This window comes from Balaenoptera borealis (genome assembly GCF_965194805.1).
Source record: "Balaenoptera borealis genome assembly, chromosome: 18".
Taxonomy (NCBI): Eukaryota; Metazoa; Chordata; class Mammalia; order Artiodactyla; family Balaenopteridae; genus Balaenoptera; species Balaenoptera borealis.
Window position 1 is genome coordinate 29564718 of NC_138877.1, and position 21242 is coordinate 29585959.

Here is a 21242-nt window from a genome sequence, read left to right on the forward strand (position 1 = left end):
AGCTGCCTGAGCTCCTTGTAAATTTTGGAGATTAAGCCTTTGCCAATTGCTTCATTTGCAAATATTTTCCCCCATTCGAAGGGTGGTCTTTTCATCTTGTTTATGGTTTCCTTTGCTTTGCAAAAGCTTTTAAGGTTCATTTGGTCACATTTGTTTATTTTTGTTTTTATCAATCAATATGATACACCATATTAAAAAATTGAAGGAGAAAAACCATATGATCATTTCAATAGATGCAGAGAAAGCTTTTGACAAAATTCACCACGGATTTATGATTAAAAACCCTCCAGAAAGTAGGCATAGAGGGAACTTTCTTCAACATAATAAAGGCCATATATGACAAACCCACAGCCAACATCGTCCCCAATGCTGAAAAACTGAAAGCATTTCCACTAAGATCAGGAACAAGACAAGGTTGCCCACTCTCACCAATATTATTCAACATAGTTTTGGAAGTTTTAGCCACAACAATCACAGAAGAAAAAGAAATAAAAGGAATCCAAATAGGAAAAGAAGAAGTAAATCTGCCACTGTTTGCAGATAACATGATAGTATACATAGAGAATCCTAAAGTTGCTACCAGAAAACTACTAGAGCTAATCAATGAATTTGGTAAAGTAGCAGGATACAAAATTAATGCACAGAAATCTCTTGCATTCCTATACACTAATGATGAAAAATCTGAAAGTGAAATTAAGAAAACACTCCCATTTACCATTGCAACAAAAAGAATAAAATATCTAAGAATAAACCTACCTAAGGAGACAGAAGACCTGTATACAGAAAATTATAAGACACTGATGAAATAAATTAAAGATGATACAAATAGATAGAGAGATATACCATGTTCTTGGATTGGAAGAATCAACATTGTGAAAATGACTCTACTACCCAAAGCAATCTACAGATTCAATGCAATCCCTATCAAACTACCACTGGCAGTTTTCACAGAACTAGAACAAAAAAGTCCACAATTTGTATGGAAACACAAAATAATAGCTAAAGCAATCTTGAGAAAGAAAAAAGGAGCTGGATGAATCAGGCTCCCTACTTCAGACTATACTACAAAGCTACAGTAATCAAGACAGTATGGTACTGTCTCAAAAACAGAAATATAGATCAATGGAACAGGATAGAAAGCCCAGAGATAAACCCATGCACATATGGTCACCTTATCTTTGATAATGGAGCCAGGAATATACAGTGGAGAAAAGACAGTCTCTTCAATAAGTGGTGCTGGGAAAACTGGACAGCTACATGTAAAAGAATGAAATTAGAAAACTCCCTAACACCATACACAAAAATAAACTCAAAATGGATTCAAGACCTAAACGTAAGACCAGGCACCATCAAACTCTTAGAGGAAAACATAGGCAGAACACTCTATGGCATAAATCACAGCAAGATCTTTTTTGACATACCTCCTAGAGAAATCTTTTTTTTTTAACACTCTATTTTTGTAGAACATTTTTAGGTTTATAGCAAAATTCATAGAAGGTATAAAGAATTCCCATATAACCTTTGCTCACATAATGCATAGCCTCCCCCATTATCAGCATCTCCCACCAGAGTGGTACATTCATTACAATTGATGAACCTACATTGAAACATCATTATCTTCCAAAGTCCATAGCTTACATTAGGGTTCACTCTTGGCATTTTACCTTCTATGGTTGTGGACAAATGTACCGTGATATGAATCCACCATTATAGTATCACACAAAATACTTTTTTGCTCTGCCTATTTGTCCCTCCTTACCACCCCCCCCCACCTGTGTGAACCACTGATCTTTCTCCTTTCTCCATAATTTTGCTTTTACAGAATTTAGCTGGACTATAGTTGGAATCATATAGTAGGTAGCTTTTTCAGATTGGCTTATTTCACTTGTAATATACATTTAAGATTCCTCCATTCTTTTCAGGGCTTGATAACTCATCTATTTTTAGTGCTATATCTATTACCTGTGTGTACCATAGTTTAACCTTTCACTTACTGGATGTTCACCTACAAGAACATCTTGGTTGCTTCCAAATTTTGGCAATTATAAATAAAGCAACAATAAAAACCATGTGCAGGTTTTTGTGTGAACATAAATTTTCACATCCTTTGGTTAAATACCAAGGAACTCAGTTGCTGAATTATATAGTAAGGGGATATTTAGTTTTGTAAGAAACCACCAAACATTCTTCCAGAGTTGGTGTACCATTTTACATGCCCACCAATGAGTGAAATTTCCTGCTGCTTCACATCCTTTCCAGTGTTTGGTGTTGTCAGTGTTCCAAATTTTGGACATTTTAATAGGAGTGAGTGGTATCTCATTGTAATTTGTATTTCCTTGATGACATATAATATGGAGCATCTTTTCATATGCTTATTTATCATCTGCTTTTCTTCATGAGTAAGGTGTCTGTTAAGATATTTCACCCATTTTTAAATCAGGTTGTTGGTTTTCTTGTTGGGTTTTAAAAGTTCTTTGTATATTTTATGTAACAGTCCTTTATTAGGTGTGTCATTTAGAAATATTTTTCCCAATGTGGCTTTTCTTCTAATTCTCTTGACCCTGTCTTTTTCAGAGTAGGAGTTTTTAACTTTAATGAGGATCAGCTTATTAATTATTTCCTTCATGGATTGTGCCTTTGGTGTTGTATTTGAAAAGTCATCACCATACTCAAGATCATCTAGGCTTTGTCCTATGTATTTTCAAGGAGTTTTATAGTTTGTATTTTATATTTAGGTGTGTGACCCACTTTAAATTTATTTTTGAAAAGGGTGAATGGTCTGTATCTACATTCATTTTTTTTTGTATGTGGATATTTAGTTATTACAGCACCAATTATTGAAAATACTCCACTACAATGCTCCATTGTATTGCCTTTACTACTTGGTCAAATACCAGTTTGTGTGGGTCTATATCTGGGCACTCTTTTCTGTTCCATTGATCTAGTTATTTATTCTTTTACCAATACCTCACTATCTTGGTTATTGTAGCTTTTATAGTAAGATTTGAAGTCAGGTAGCATAAGTGCTCCAATATTGTTCTTCTCCTTCAATATTGTGTTGGCTATAATGGGTCTTTTGCCTCCCTACAGAAACTTTAGGATAAATTTGTCAAACTACATCAAATAGCTTCCTGGCATTTTGATTGGAATTGCCTTGAATCTATAGATCAGATTGGGAAGAACTGACATCTTGATGATACAGTACTAGTCTTCAATGAACATGGAATATCTCTTCATTTGTTTAGTTCTTTGATTTTATTCATCTGGGGTTTGTAGATTTTCTCATATAGATTGTGCATGTATTTTGTCAGATTTACACTTTAACATTTCTGTAATGAGGGTGTTAAAGTAAATAGTATTAGTATTGTGTTTTTAATTTCAAAATCCATTTGTTTATTGTTGGTATATAGGAAAGACTTTTATATTTTAACCTGGTGTCTTGCACCTTATTATAAATATATATTTGTTTCAGGAATTTTTTGGTGATTTTTAAAATTTTTCTACAGAGATGATCATGTCATCTGTGAACAAAGACTTCTTTCCAACCTGTATACTCTTTATTTCCTCTTGTATTATTGCATAAGCTAGAATTTCCAGTAAAATATTGAAAAGAAGTGGCAAGAGGGGGCATTCTTGCCTTGTGTGTGATCTTAGTGGGAAAGCTTCACAGTTCTCACCATTAATTATAATGATGGCTGTAATTTTTTGTAGATATTCTTTATCAATTTGAGAATTACTCCCTCTATTCCTAGTCTACCAATAAATTTTATCATCAATTGGTGTTGAATTTTGTCAAATGTTTTTTTTCTGCATCTATTGATATGATCATGTGATTTTTTTTTAGTTTGTTGATGTGATGGATTACATTAATTTTCAAATGTTGAACCAGTCTTGCCTACATGGGAGCGATTCCACTTGATCATGATGCATAATTCTCTTTTGAACATTGTTCGATTCAAGCTGCTAATATTTGGTTGAGGATTATATTATCAGTTCTTGATTGTATTTCTAAGAAAACATATACAAGGCTAATTCTGAAGTCCTATTGAAAGAAACTGATAGAATTATCTTCTCTTTACCTGGAAATATTATATCATTCATTGAACTTTGCTTATCAAGGTAACTTCGAAAGAGTAAATTGTCTCCTTAAAAATCTATCTATATCAAAAAAAATTAAAATACCATTTGAAGATAATTTTAGAATAAATGTGAAAATTTTGTCATTATTTTACATAGAAACACAGTTAGCTAAGAGTAGCAATGATATTTTTGAAGAAAAAGGAAGTTTGCCTTTATCTTTTTGAAAATCAATAATAGAAAAATCAGAAAAATCTAACCTATGTACTTTAAATGAAGGATCTTGCTGTGTGATGCAAAAAGGTCTATATCATTAACCCTAAATTTGGGATTTATCTCAATTGAATTTTAGATAAACAGAGTTATTTGTTTATTTCTGTAAAAATTCTTATCAAAATATTTTATGAAAAAATATATTTTATAAAATATTTGATTGATAATGGTTATTTCATTATTTAAAAAGAAATGATGGCTAAGAGTAAGGAAGCTTGCAAAGCTGGTGAGATTTTCTTAGTTCTTCAACATGTCATTTCCAGTTCCCCAGAATGTCATCGTGAATTACATTTGCCAATGCACACAGTAAAGTTAAGAATACCTGGTCTCTTTAAAAGATTTTAGAATTCCTGACATATAAGAACTACTCAGTATGTACTAGTTTTCTCCTCTCTTGTACATTTTAAACAAACAATCATATACCCAAAATGATGCATTTTCCTTCTTAGAATAAGTCCAGATACTTGTCAAAATGGTTATTATGAAAATAATTCATAGCTTAAGTTTTTCTAAGATCAAAACAGACAATAATAATACTAAGATCAGTTAGAGAGTTATTTCTATTCCTGTAATTTCTTTATTTAAATAAAATAGGTAGAGTGCATCAAGTTCAGTAACATGTCAACATATACTTAATTCCATTTTACTTAATAAGCCATAATCTTAGAAGACAATGAAAACATATTTTATCTTCTGGTAGTTTATTTTTAATAAGTAGAAGGCAAAAATGTGTAGTTGTCTTAATGAAGACATTTGCTTAAATGCTTCCTCCCATTGTCAAGATGGATAAGATAGTGTAAAGATATAGTTAAGATAATGTAAAGATATTTAATTCAGATACAACTTTTTAAATGGTCACACTCAGTACTCATAATGCACCTCTGCCACTGAAAGCAGCAATACCAACAGCAGAGTATGTCATCCGGTGTTACTGTGTCTGCTCCTACAGTTAGTGATAAAAAAATAAAAACCACACATTGTTGCTGTATTATGCTATAAGGAAAGTAACTGGAGATCATGATTCATACTTCTGATAAATTTCAACTCAATGATATTGCCCAAAGGCCACTTTATGTGCTGATGTGAACATACATCATTCCATTTCTGACAGAATTATTACATTTAACATAGTAAAAACAAAATTAGAAAGAACTTTGTCACATGATTAGTCTTTGTTCTCACATATTAACTCCTCAGTGTTTTCCAAGCATGTTAACATATTTGAAATTCTATATACTGTTACTAAATATTGATGTCTTACAAAGTTCACTATATACTTATTATCTAACACTTGAAGAACTTAAGGATTTAAGGACATGATATGTCCTTTACACTCTATGGCTATAAAATACAAATATTGATATATGGTTAACACCTATATGTATTAAGTAGATTTATATAACTCTATTTTCAAACTTTCTGGAAACATTTGTATATTTTTAAAAGTCTGATCACATCAATAATTGCAATACAATGCAATTTTAAAATAACTAATAAGCTGACATGTCATAAAATTTCCTAAACTTGATTGGTCTGCTACACTTCTCCTTTCTTTTTTAAAAGTTAGCAACTTATATTTTGTTCTTAAACTGAAATAACTTTTATTTGCTACTTCTGTGAGGCTTTGACTTTCATTTCCAAAAATTGATATAATTAGGCCAAAGTAATTTTTCTTTATATGTGTTAGTAATGGTATTTTCAGGAAAGATTTCCCATTTGAGAGGGGAAATTCCCCAGTAATTATGAATGGATAGGAGTTTCTTCAGGAAGCCAAAACCAATGATATTTGTAGGTAGACCATTTTGTTCCTGATAAGCATGCCACAGCTCTTTGATTTTAATAAGTGAAAAAGAGTACAGCATAGGCATATGATATGAAAATACCAAGGCTGACATTTATTAAGCAGAAATTTAATGGATAAAAATTATCACAAACTATTTTTCTATATTAAAGCACCCAGAACTATGTTTTTAAACCAAATATTAAGTTTTTAATTATTTTTAGATATCTTCACTGAAAATACTGTATAACACAATAATATGTTTTTTTCAGTGTGATTTCTTGAGTTGGAAAGAAAACCAAGAATAGTCAAATAAATTGTAAGTAATAGAACACCCTAACTTTCTGTGATTACTGGCCAGATTTGAACTTGCAGATTACTATGTCATTCTTAAAAATACCTGCCTTTAATCTGTGTGTAATTTCACACTACTGATCATTTTTTAGCTTTCTAACTTCTACAATAACTCCTTTGTTTAATTGTTATACTTTCCCTACCATATTGAGGACTTCTCAGGATTAAATCTTTATTTTCATGTTCTTTTAATTGCTATACACACTTGGCGACTTAATACACTATAGAACATCTTTGCATAAAGGCATGCCTTCTATATTCCTAATGCAGGAATATCTTCTGAATTTGGAATTTTTTCTCCAATATTTTAATAATAGTTACCATTTATTTAAATGTACTATGTGGTAAGCAAAACTTGTAGTACATATCTACATTATCTCATATGATCCTTAAATCCTATACAACAGTGGCAAAAAATAGTGATTAAGCCTGTAACCCATTCTGCTTTCCTATTGAGGATTTTTGGATTAATTATTAAGTCGCTGTATAATTAGTACCGGACTTCTATTTGTTCATTGATATCATTATTTAATCATGCCAATAATTCAGGTTTAGAATATCAGCAAACATACAGGCGTTTTCAAGTGTCCTTTCCTTCCTTTTATACAGATTCTTTTGTATTTAGAATAGTTGTAGATACCTAGCATTTTGCTGTTTCATTTACCAATTATTTCCTTATGAGACCTCTGTTAAATACTTAAGCCCGTTTGTTTAAAGTCAGTTATAGTAGAATTCCATAAACAAATGAAGATTAGGATAGAAGAAGAACATATATTTTCCATTCCATATGACATTTGTAATCTAGAAAATATATAATATTTGATTTAATTAAAAGTGATGATGAAGTTATGGCTTATTTGTAATAATACAGAATTAAAACTCCTAGACAAGACAACATCAGAACACTTCCTGTGAGCTTTGAGTGGATATGCCTATGTCCCCCACTTGAGAGATGTCATGTTGTCAATATGTTCACATAATTCTTCTCTCTGTAAGTACAGGGTAAGGCTCAGCTGGTCTGATAAAACATGTGTTTATATGCAGGGATGCTTGAAGTCATAACACTAACAGATGCTTAGCCAAAGTTGAATCACTAAATATTGATTAATATATTCCAGCATCCACAAAAAAGGTTTAATTTCCAAATACAAACAGCTCATATAACTCAACAACAAAAAGCAAACAGCCTAATCGAAAAATGGGCAGAAGACATAAATAGACATTTCTTCAAAGAAGACATGCAGATGGTCATGAAAAGATGCTCAGCATCACTAATTATTAGAGAAATGCAAATCAAAACTACAGTGAGGCATCACCTCACAGCAGTTAGAATGGCCATCATTAAAAAATCTACAAATAACAAATGCTGGAAAGGGTGTGGAGAAAAGGGAATCCTCCTACACTGTTGGTGGGAATGTAAGTTGGTGAAGCCACTAAAGTAAACCGTATGGAGGTTCCTCAAAAAAACTAAAAATAGAGTTGCCATATGATCCAGCAATCCCACTCCTAGGCATATATCTGGACAAAACTATAACTCAAAAAATACATGTACCCCTACATTCATAGCAGCACTATTCACAATAGCAAAGACATGGAAACAACCTAAATGTCCATCAACAGATGAATAGATAAAGAAGATATGGTACATATATACAGTGGAATATTAGTCAGCCATAAAAAATGAATGAAGTAAAGTCATTTGCAGAAACATGAATGGAACTAGAGATTATCATACTAAGTGAAGTAAGTCAGAAAGAGAAAGACAAATACCAAATGATATCACTTAGTGTGGAATCTAAAATATGACACAAATGAACTTTATCCATGAAACAGAAACAGACTCACAGACAGGGAGAACAGACTTGTGGTTGCCAAGGGGGAGGGGGAGAGGTGGAGTGGGAGTTTGAGGTTAGCAGATGCAAACTATTATACATAGAATAGATAAACAACAAGGCCCTACTCTATGGCAAAGGGAACTATATTCAATATCCTGTGATAAACCATAATAGAAAAGAATATAAAAAAGAATGTATATATTATATATATATATATATATATATATATATATATATATATATTATTTATATCTATCTGAATCACTTTGTTATACAGCAGAAACTAACACAACATTTTAAATCAAATTTTAAATCAACTATACTTCAATTATATATATATATATATATATATATATATATATATATATATATATTCCACTGTCCAAAACAAAGGGACAACCTGTACCAACTTATCAACATTGTTTACAGAAAATATATAGATTGACAGTTTGCATGTGGTTTCTATTATATTCTCTTGGTTTCTGCTATTGATCCTAATCTAGCAGCCTGATACAGGTTACATGACCAAAGAAATATAAAAGACCTCTCCTCAGATGAGCCTGAGGATTTCCTGACTCTAAAATATTTTATACGTGTTATGATCCAAAGATGACTCATGTCCTGTAACATAAAGAATCTTGACACTTGTACCTGGAATTCTTGGACATCTCTGATGTGTGCTTGTGCTTTATTTATCCTGCTGTTTTGTACCTTTTGCATTACTTTGTTTAATCTTTTTTCTGTGATGGCTTTAAAATTTTATTTTCATCACTTTCATTGAGATATAATTGACATACAACACAGTATACCTTTAAGTTATACAGTATAATGATTTGACCTACATGCATCATTAAATGATTACCACTACAAGTTTAGTGAGCATCCATTTTCTTATATAGACAAAAAAAAAAAAGAAAAACTTATTTTCCTTGTGATTACCATAACAATCTTCATATATAGCTTACAGCAGTGCTAATTATGCTTATCATGTTGTATATTATTTATATCTTTAGTACCTATTTATCTTATAACTGGAAGTTTGTACCTTTGGGCCACATTCTTCAACATACAAAGATATTACATTACTTTTTTTCTTAGACAAGTAATTTTTTTAAAAAAATAGCACTACAGTGAGTTAAGTGTAAATAAGTCAGAAACAGATGGATCACATAACCATTGAGACCCACATGTTTGAAAAACAACTGAGAAATCCCTACTGTTTTTTATCCTCAAATATAAAAATATCTTTTACTTTTAAAAAAGTTTTGTAGTTTTATCATGTTTTAACTCAAAGGTCATGTTTCTTTTTTTTTTTTTAATTGAAGTATAGTTGATTTACAATATTATATTAGTTTCATGTGTACAACATAGTGATTTAGTATTTTTATAGATTATAATCTATTAAAAATAATTACAGAATAATGGCTATAATTCCTGGTGCTATACAATATATCCTTGTTGTTTATCTATTTTATACATAGTAATTTGTGTCTCTTAATCCCATACCCCTATCTTGCCCCTCCCTCCTTCCCTCTCCCTTCTGGTAACCATTAGTTGGTTTTCTATGTCTGTTTCTATTTTGCTACACATTCGTTTGTTTTATTTTTAGATTCCACATATAAGTGATAACATAGAATATTATTCTTTTTCTGTCTGACTTATTTCACTAAGCATATTGTCTAGGAACAGCCACATGGCTGCAAATGGCAGAATTTCTTTTTTTTTATGGCTGAGTAATATTCCATTTTATCTATGTAGGTAGGTAGGTAGATAGATAGATAGATAGATAGATAGATAGATAGATAGATAGATAGATAGCACATCTTCTTTATCTGTTTGTTGATATACACTTGGGTTACTTACATATCTTAGCTATTGTAAATAGAGCTGCTATGAATGTTGAGGTGCATGTAGCTTTTCAAATTTATGCTTTCCTTTTTTTCCAAATATATACCCAGGAGTGGAATTGCTGGATGGATCATGTGGTAGTTCCATTTTTAGTTTTTTGAGGAACCTCCATACTGTTTTCCATGGTGGCTGCACCAATTCACATTCCCACCAACAGTATAGAAGGGTTTCCTTTTCTCCACATCCTCACCAACATTTGCTATTTGTGGTCTTTTTGCTGATAGTCATCTGACAGGTGTGAGGTGATACCTATTTTTATTTTGAGTTGCATTCTCTAGTAATTAGTGATTTTGAGTATCTTTTCATGTGCTTGTTAGCTATCTGTATGTCTTCTTTGGAAAGATGTCTATTCAGGTCTTCTTCCCATTTTTTGATTGGATTATTTTTTTGATATTGAGTTGTATAAGCTATTTTTATATTTTGGATCTCAACATTTTGTCAGTCATATAGTCTGCAAATATTTTCCCCCATACTGTAGGCTGTCTTATAGTTTTCTGGATGTTTTCCTTTGCTGTGCAAAAGCTTTTAAGTTTAATTAAGTTCCATTTGTTAATTTGTACTTTTGGTTCTTTTTCCTTAGGAGATAGATAGATCCAAAAAAATTATTTCTACAATTAATGTCAAAGAGTGCTCTACGTATGTTCTCTTGTAGGAGTTTTATGGTTTAATGTCTTACATGTTGGTCTTTAATCTATTTTGAATTGTCTTTTGTATATGGTGTGAGTAAATGTTCTAACCTCATTCCTTTATATGTATGTGTCCAGATTTCCCAGCACAAGATATTGGTGAGACTATCTTTTCTCCATTATATATTCTTGTAGATTAACTTTGTTGTAGATTAACTGACCACAGGTGTGTGGGTTTATTTCTGGGCTGTCTATTACTTTCCACTGATCTATACATCTGTTTTTTGGGCCAGTATTATACTGTTTGGATTACTTTAGCTTTGAAGTATAGTCTGAAGTCAGGGAGGGTGATACCTCCAGCTTTCTTCTTTTTTCTCAAGATTGCTTTGGAAATTCTGGGTCTTTTATAGCTCCATCTAAATTTTAAGATTATTTGTTCAAGTTCTGTGAAAAATGTCATGGGTATTTTGTAAGAAATTGCATTGAGTCTGCAGATTGTAGTATGGCCATTGTAACAATATCAATTCTTCAAATTCAAGAGCACAGGATATCTTTCCATGTCTTTATTATCATCTTCAACCTCCTTCATTAATATTTTATAGTTTTCAGAGTTTGCTCTGTCACCTCCTTAGTTAAGTTTATTCCTAGGTATTTTATTCTTTTTGATATGATTTTAATTTTTTTTCTTTCTCTTTCTGATAATTTATTATTAGTGTATAGACAAGCAACAGTTTTCTGTATATTAATCTTGTATCCTAGAACTTTACTTATTTCATTTATTAGAACTAAGAGTTTTCTGCTCAACAGTTAAGGGTTTTCTATATAGAGTATCCTGTCACCTGAAAGTTTAAATTCTTAGCTTCCAATATGGATTCTTTTTATTTCTTTTTCTCATCTAATTGCTCTGACAAGGACTTCTCATACTATGTGTAATAGAAGTGGCAAAAGTGGACATCCTTGTCTTGTTACTGAATTTAAAAGAAAGACTTTCAGATTTTTATTGTTGAGTATGATGTTAACTGTGGGTTTGTCATAAATTGCCTTTGCCTTTATTATGTTGAAATATGTTCTCTCCATATAAACGTTGATGAGAGTTTTTATCATGAATTGATGTCAAATGCTTTTTCTGCCTCTATTGAAATGATCATGAGATTTTTATTCTTTCTTTTGTTAATGTGGTGTATCACACTGATTGGTTTGCAAATATTGAAAATCCTTGTGTCTCTGGAATAAATCCAACTTGATCATGGTGTATGATCCTTTTTATATATTGTTGGATTCAGTTTGCTAATATTTTGTTGAGAAATTTTGCATCTATATTCATCCAAGATATTGGTCTGTCATTTATTTTTGTAATCTCATTGTCTGGTTTTGATATCAGTGTAATCATGGCTTCATAGAATTAATTTGGGTGTGTTCTGTCCTCAACTTTTTGGAATAGTTTGTGAAGGATAAGAATTAACTCTTCTTTATATGTTTCGTAAAATTCCCCTGTGAAGCTGTCTTGGACTTGGCCTTTTGTTTGTTGGATTTTTTTTTTTCATTACAAATTCAATTGCACTACTAGTAATATGTCTGTTCAAATTGTCTATTTCTTCTTGATTCTGTCTTTGCAAGTTATATGTTTCTAGAAATTTGTCCATTTATCTTAGGTTTTCCAATTTTTTGGCATATACCTATTTGGGGTATTCTCTTATGCTTTTTTTTTGTAGCTCTGTGGAATGTTGTTATATATTTCTCCTCTTTCATTTCATATTTTGTTTATTTGGGTCCTCACTATTTTCTTCTTAGTGAGTCTGGCTAAAAGTTTATCAATTTTGTTTATCTTAAAAAAACTCATTTTTTCATGGATCTTTTCTATTCCTTTTTCTTTTTATTCCCTATTTTATTTATTTCCTCTCTAATATTTTATTTCCTTCCTTCTGCTGAATTTTGGCTCTTTTTTTCCCTAATTACTTTAGGAGGTAGGTTAGGTTGTTTTTGAGTCTTTTTTTGTGTCTAGAGGAAGGCTTGTATAAACTTGGTATAAACTTCCCTCTTAGAACTAGTTTTGCTGCATTCCATAGATTTTGGAGAGTTGTGTTTCCATTTTCATTTGTCTTCAGGTATTTTCTGATCTCTTTTTTGATTTCTTCATTAAGCCATTTATTTTTTAGTAGCATGTTGTTTACTCACCAACTTTTTTTTCTTTTCCCATTTTTCTTCCTGTGATTGATTATAGTTTCATACCATTGTGATCTGAAAAAATACTTGATAATTTCTATCCTCTTAAATTCGTTGAGACTTGTTTTGTGGTCTAGCATATGATCTACCTTAGAGAACATTCCATGTGCACTTGAAAAGAATATGTATTCTGATGTTTTGGGATGTAAAGTCCTATGGATTTCTATTAAGTCCAAATGGTCTATTGTGTCATAAAACCAGTATTGCCTTATTGATTTTCTGTCTGGATGAACTGTCTATTGTTGTAAGTGGGTTGTTAAAATCTCCTACTGCTATTATTTTATTGCTAATTTCTCCCTTTATGACTGTTAGTATTTGCTTTATATATTTAGGGGCTCCTGTATTGGGTCCATATATGTTAATGGGTGTAATATCCTTTTCTTGTATTGATTCCTTTATCATTATATAATGCCTTTCCTTGTCTTTGGTTAGGGCCCTTGTTTTGAAGGCATTCTGCCTGATATGAGTATTGCTACTTCAGCTTTCTTGTTGTTTCCTTTTGCATGAAATGTATTTATCCATCCCCTAATTTTCAGTTTGTGAGTGTCTTTAGCTCTAAAATTAGTCTCTTGTAGGTACCATATAGCTGGGTCTTATTTTATTTTATTTTATTTTTTTAAATCCAGTCAGCCACCCTATATCTTTTGGTTGGAGCATTTAGTCCATTGATATTTAAAGTAGTTATTGATAGGTATGTGCTTATTGCCATTTTATTACTTGTTTTCTGGATGTTTTTGTAGTTCTATGTTCTTTTTTCTTCTTTTGGCTTCTTTCCTTTTTGTTTGATGATTTCTTTAGTATTATGCTTGTGTTCTTTTTAGTTTTTGTGTATCTATTGTAGGTTTTTAATTTGTGGTTACCACGGGGTTCATATATATTTACCTATAACTATGTATACTTGTTTTAAACTGAGAGCTATTAAATTCAAACATATTCTAATAGATCAACATTTTTATCCTCCTTCCCCATGTTTTGTCTTTTTGGTGTCATATTTCACATATTTATGTTTATCTCTTAACTGTTTATTGTAGTTATAGTTGTTTTTACAGTTTTGTTTTTTTGTTGTTGTTGTTGTTGTTGTTTTTTGTCTTTTAATCTTTGTACTGGCTTATTTAAGTGCTTGATCCTTAGTCCTTATATATATTTGCCTTTCCTAGTGAGATTTTTCTCCTTCCTATAGATTTTTACTTATTTTCCACTTAGAGAAAACACTTTAAAACTTATTTTAGGGTAGGTTTAGTGTTGATAAAATCTTTTACTTTGTACTTGTCTGAAGAGTTCTTTATCTTTCCTTCTATTCTAAATGATAATCTTTTTTATGGAAAGGCATTTTATTTTAAATATAGCAATGTGTACAGGTCAATCCCAAACTCCCAATCTATCCCTCCTCTCCTCCCTTCCCCATCCCCTATGGTAACCATAAGTCTGTTCTTCAAGACTGTGAGTTTTGTAAATAAGTTCATTTGTATCATTTTTTAAAAAGTATTCCACATGTAAGCAATATCATGTGATATTTAGCTTTCTCTGTCTGACTTACTTCACTTAGCCTGATAATCTCCAGGTCCATCCATATTGCTGCAAATGACATTATTTCATTCTTTTTAGTGGCTGAGTAATATTCCATTGTATATATGTACCACATTTTCTTCATCCATTCATCTGTTGATTGCTTCCATGTCTTGGCTCTTGTAAACAGTTCAGCAATGAACATTGAGGTTCATGTATACTTTCAAACCATGTTTGATATGGTAATGATACTCTCGCTGGGTATCCTGGGTTGCAGATTTTCCTTTCTAGCAGTTTGAATATATCATTCCACTCCTTCTGGCCTGCAAAGTTTCTGCAGAAAAATCAGCTGATAACTTTATGGGGGTTCCTTTGTATAAGATTATTTGCTTTTTTCTTGCTTCCTTTAGAATTCTCTTTTTAACCTTTTTCCATTTTAATTATGATATGTCTTTGCATGGGTTGTTTGGGATATTCTTCTTTGGGGACCCTCTGTGCTTTCTGTATCTGGATATCTGTTTCCTCCATCATGTTTGGGAAAATTTCAGCTATAATTTCTTCAAATACATTTTTGATCCCCTTCTCTCTTTCTTCTCCTTCTGGGACTCCTATAATGCAAATGTTGGTATGCTTCATGTTATTCCAGAAATGTCTTCATTTTTTTTTTTTTTTTCCTTTTTGCTGTTATAATTGGGTGATTTCCTTTACTCTGTTTTCCAGAGCACTTCTGTTTATCACCTAGTCTGCTATTAATATCTTCTAGTATGTTTTTCATTTCAACTATTGTATTCTTTAGTTCTGACTGGTTCATTTTTATGCTTTCTATTTCCTTTTTAAAATTCTCACTGTTTTCATCTGCTTTTTTTCTCTAATTCATTTAACATTCTTATTAGCATGCTTTGAATTCTTTATGTAGTTTATTGCCTATTTGTTTCATTATTTATTTTTTCAGTTCTTTTAATTGAGACCAGTTCCTTTGCCATTTCATTTTGCTTAACTTTCTCTGCCCCTATGAATTTAGGTGAAATGATTACCTATTAAGTCTTGAAGCAAGCACTGTTCTTATGTGGCAACATCCTGCCTTTGGTGGGAGAGCTGGATTTGACATACCAGGCACATCCTTCCTCAGTGTGATAGCTGGCAGCTATCACTTGGTAGGGAGTGGGGCTGGAGATGAAGGGGCTAGAGCTGGAGCCAGGTGTAAGGTGGATTTCCCCTCTTCTCAGTGGCCATCACCACCCTATTAGTGGCAGGGTCTGATTCCAAGTTGCTGGAGCAGAAGACATGAGGGTCAGGCTTGAGCTGGCTTTGTTCCCTTGAAGTGTTTTTTTTTCCCCTCTCCCAGTACCAGGACCCTTACTCCAGTGGGAAGGAGTGCTGATGCGAGTGGGATCCATGTGAGCTGTCAGCTCATGTTGGCTGCACACAGAGTTTGGAGCTGTCTTTGATGCACCAGTGAACTGCCTGTGCAGCTGTCAGCAGTTGCTCCCCTTGTTCTGCTCAGACACAACCTCAGGTCTAAGCCCCTTTGTCCCTCATTGTCAATTACTCCCTCAGGATAAAATTGAGAATTCTATAATAACAGCAATAGCATTTTCACATAATTCCAATAGAATATTTTTTTTGAGATATTCAAAGACTTGCTGTGTAACTTTAAAAAAATGTGTCAAGATCAAAATCCCAGTACAGCAAAATAGTATACTAAACAGAACACAACTAATAAATGATTTGAGATAAGATTTAACGGCCTTGAAATTTATGATAGCAAAAGAACAATGGATAAGTATAAATTTAATTTATTCATAGAAGGAAACAAAAATAATTCTGCTTAAAAACAAATAAAACTTAAGGAATTTTTTAAAAGGTAATTAAATTTTCTAGGCATGTGATTAAAATAGGCTGGAAAAAGTTTTTTAACCTTTGGTAAAATAGAAAAAGAAAGGGATGGTTTGTGAGGATTTGTTGTATGTATTAATTTTTCCTTTTAATCACTAGAAATCAATAAACAGTTTTATTTCTGATTTGGAGTTGTTGAGATATCTAGGAAAATAATAAACTTATTTGGAGTTAAAAACACTATGAATAAAAACAAGATATGTAGGATATAATTTGACAAAGAAAATATAACTTCCTAAAAAGTAAAATAATAATAAAAAAAAAAAAAAAACCAAAGCAAGGAACCATAAAACAACATTACCAGCAGAAGCAACAATATTTTAAAAATTAAAAACCACTTAGAATTAACACCAATTTAAATTTTTACAGAATAATATGTATTTAAAGAAGATTTTTCTCATATGGGTAATATAAGATCAAGTAAAAGTCAAATCTATTTGATGTCCACAAGAGCAATGACTAAAACAAAGAAAAAATTAAAAATTGACAACTGTAGAACAGGATAATTTTTAATTGGTTGTCATATTAATATCTGAGATATTTGAATTAAAATATAAAAAACACTTTTTTCACAGAAAAAAGTGTCATTATTTAAAATGTGCAATTACAAAAACTTTTAATTTCCTTGAAATTTGTATAAGGAAAATAAACACAGACATATACACATCACATATATACTCAGTAAAAAAAGTATAGGGAGTACAAAGATAACAGAAGAAACATTTTATGTTTGTTAATGTATTTTAACTTATTCCTTCCAGCCCTTGACATATCAAAGAGATAAAAATAAACAATATTTAATAAAATTTCAATATATATTAATTTTAATATTGTTTTGTACTAAAATCTACACCTTATAGAGAATAAATCATGCATGTAAGCTTCCATGAAATTTTTACAAAGCCTAACTATATTTTATGCCTAGAAATAACATTAAGGAATTCCAACAAATATTATCTTAATGAAATTAATTTAGAAATTAAAGTATAAATGACTTAAAAAAGTAAAAAAAAAAAAAAAACAATATTCGCCTAAATTATATGGGTATTACAATATACACTCTTAAATGAACCCAATTTAAGGGTCTAGTAAAAATTATGATTAATACATATTTGAAAAGTAAAGATAATGAGAAACATATCTATGAAAAAAATGGTATGTAGTCAAGCTATAACAATGGACAATTTCAAAATTGTGTTACTACAAAGAAAGTTTTGTTACAAATAAAGACAAAATAATAGAAAATAAATATATTGAAAGTTTAAATAGTGCTATAATGATTACAAATAAAATATTATAACAAGTTATAATATTTCTACTATCTCTTTCAAATATTAAATATATATGGTGACATCAATAGCAAGAATTTTTAAAGATAGGAACTTTTATAGACACTATTTCAAAATATATAACACATTTTAAAATGTGAAAATAATTTCAATAATAAAATGTATTTCTACAAAATGGAATTACAGTTCTTATAGGTAGTAATTGTGATATTAGAAAGAAAAATCCTCTCAGAACCTTCCTGATGCCGCTTTCGTATCTTGCTTCTCCAGCCTCCGGGGCCCGTTCCATCCTTCCAGCCTGTGACCAACAGCAGAGAAAAACTAATTACATATCATTTTCTTGCCCCATACACACCTTGAGGCAAGCAAAAAAATTAGAATAAATTTTAACAATGAGGGAAATTGTGCACATCCTGGCCCGTCAGTGTGGCAACCTAATTGGTGCCAAGTTCTGGGAGGTGATAAGTGATGAACATGGCATAGACCCTACCGACACCTATCGTGGGGATAGAGACCTGCAGTTAGACCACATCTCCATGAACTACAATGAAGCCACAGGTGGCAAATATGTTCCTCATGCCATCTTGGTGGATCTAGAACCCGGGACAATGGACTCTGTTCGCTTAGGTCTTTTTGGTCAGACCTTCAGACCAGACAACTTTGTTTTTGGTCAGTCTGGGGCAGGCAACAATTCGGCCAAGGACCACTACACAGAGGAGGCCGAGCTGGTTAACTCAGTCATGGATGTGGTTCTGAAGGAGGCCGAGAGCTGTGACTGCCTGTAGGGCTTCCAGCTGACCCACTCGCTGGGTAGGGGCATGGATTCTGGAATGGGAACCTTGATCATCAGCAAGATCCGTGAAGAGTATCCCAATGGCATCATGAAGGCTTCAGTGTGGTGCCCTCACTCAAAGTGTCTGACACTGTAGCTGAGCCCTATAATGCCACCCTCACTGTCCATCAGCTGGTGGAGAACACTGATGAGACCTACTGCATCCACAACCAGGCCGTTTACAACATCTGCTTCTGCAACCTCAAGCTGACCATGCCAACCTAAGGGAACCTGAAACACCTCAACCTGGCCACCAAGAGTGGTGTCACCACCTGCCTCCACTTACTTGGCCAGCTCAATGCTGACCTCTGCAAGCTGGTGGTCAACATGGTGTCCTTCCCATGTCTTCACTTCTTCATGCCTGAATTTTCCCCTCTAACCAGAGGTGGAAACCAGCAGTATCAGACACTCACTGTGCCCAAGCTCACCCAGCAGATCTTCTATGCCAAGAACACAATGGCTGCCTGTGACTCCCACCATGGTTGGCACCTCACCTTGGCTCCTGTCTTCCATGGGTGAATGTCCATGAAGGAGGTGGATGAGCAGAAGCTCAATGTGTAGAACAAGAGCAGTAGCTACTTCCTGGAATCGATCCCCAGCAACTTCAAGATGGCTGTCTGCAACATCCCACTCTGTGGCCTCAAGATTGTGGTCACCTTCATCAGCAAGAGCACAGCATACAGGAGTTGTTCAAGCTCACCTGAGTGCAGTTCTCTGCCATGTTCTGCTGGAACGCCTTCTTCCACTGTACACAGGCGAGTGCAGGGACGAGATGGAGTTCACGGAGGCTGAGAGCAACATGAATGACCTCATCTCTGAATACCACCAGTAGCAAGATGCCACTGCAGAAGAAGAGATTTTCGGTGAGGAGGCTGAAGAGGAGGCCTAAGGCCGAACCCCATCACCTAAGGCTTCTCAGTCCCCTCAGCCTTCTTCCTCAATCATCCCTTTCCTCTCCCTCAGAATTTGCATTTTCTGACTCAATTTTTTTTTTTTTTCTTTTTTTTGGGAGGTGGGTAGAGGTTCTAAAACAGTGCCTGGCACATAATAGGTACTCAATAAATATTTGTTGTTTGTTGAATGTCTCCTCTCTCTTTCCACTTCTGGCAGAACCATTTCTGCCATTCTGGGTAACCTTTTATTTCCTTCTGGTGCCCATTCCTCCCATCTGTCCAGTTAACATTTCCCACTTCGTTTTCAAGATAACTCATCAAGAACCTAGGTCTCATCAAATCTCATTTAGAACCGTGGCCTGACAACCCAGACAGATGACCACCACCCTAGGCCTGTGTGGTAGCCCAGGGGAAAGGAAACCAAGCAGCAGGTAGAAGTCCCTACAAGGAAGGGGTGGGGTTTTGAAGAGGGGCATCCAGGCTATTGAAGTCCTAGTTTCCAGATATCTCCCCACTCCTCTCTCAGCTTCTGGAGAGGTGTTAACAGTATTATCTCCATTTTCAGTCTCCTCCAAACTCTGTCCTGGGTGGTTTCCTTTGCAGGGGTCTGACCCCCACCTTGTCAAGGGGGATCCTTCCCTCTTCCACATTACCTTCTTCATAATGTTGGATTCCTTCCTTTACCCTGGCGGGAAAAAGGGGTCAAGAGGAGCAAGAGAGAGACTAGCCTTGGTCCCTAAACCTCAAGAAAGCCCCTCCACAACCCTATCTTTTCTTACAGAAAAAAAAAAAAAAAAATCAGTCCTTCTGTACATATATGGAAAGGTATGTGCTGCCATCTAAATATCATTCCCCAGATAGGTGACAGGACACGCTTAATCTTTTGGCAACATCTCATCTCTTGCTTTTACTATTGCCTTTTCCCCCCTACCCTGGTTTTGTCCTATTCTACACTTCAGATTTCTGTTTTGTGCCGAACTTGTTGCTTTTTTTTCATATTGAAAAGATGACATTGCCCCAAGAGCCAAAAATAAGTGGGAATAGAAAAAAAAAAAAAAGAAAGAAAGAAAGAAGACTCTCAAGCCAAAAATAAATTTGGCAAACATAGGTTCCTCTCTTAAGTTCACACTATGACTTATTTTATTAAACACTCTGATATGATCCATAATGGAATAAAACCTATTTTACAAATTAAATAACAGACATTTTTGCAGTGATAGATATTTTTCCCCAAAGAAATTGCTCTAGTATATTTTGTAATCACTATATAGCTACCTAACTCTATTTGTGTTGACTATAATAACCACAAACTATTTAGTGAAAAAGGAAGTGTACAAAATAATGTGGTATAGTTACCCAATTAGTGTAGAGCTAAACAGACAAATATATGTAAACATATATAGCAGTAAACACATGTAACAAGATTTTAATAAATTGAATTTTCTTGGGGATTAACTTTAGAGTATGACCAAATTTCACATTCATTATGTTCCTATCTTGTGTGAAATTTTTAGGAGACTATACTATATTATTGTGAGAAAAATGAAGTTAAAATGACTTTATCACAAGATTATTGCTCTTTGATTTATTCCTTCATAATTTCATTAACCAACAGCATATTTTCTTAAAACTTTGTATCAACATAAAAATAACATGACTTGTATATCTTTAAATAGCATGGTTACTTAAGAGTTAAATTTGTATCACATGTGTCAATACATTTCACAGAAATAAAATTTATGATTTAGTT

At 33.0% G+C, this 21242-nt stretch overlaps 1 long non-coding RNA gene and 1 pseudogene across 2 annotated transcripts in view; both read left to right on the plus strand.

Annotated features, from left to right (window-relative positions):
- The window catches only part of LOC309615765, a 268971-nt gene that overhangs the window by 177087 nt on the left and 70642 nt on the right, over positions 1 to 21242 (plus strand). The gene's annotated exons all lie outside the window — the stretch shown is intronic.
- On the plus strand, positions 5161 to 20565 carry LOC309615603 (tubulin beta-5 chain pseudogene; annotated as a pseudogene). Its single transcript has one exon. The product of its transcript is annotated as a tubulin beta-5 chain pseudogene (transcript).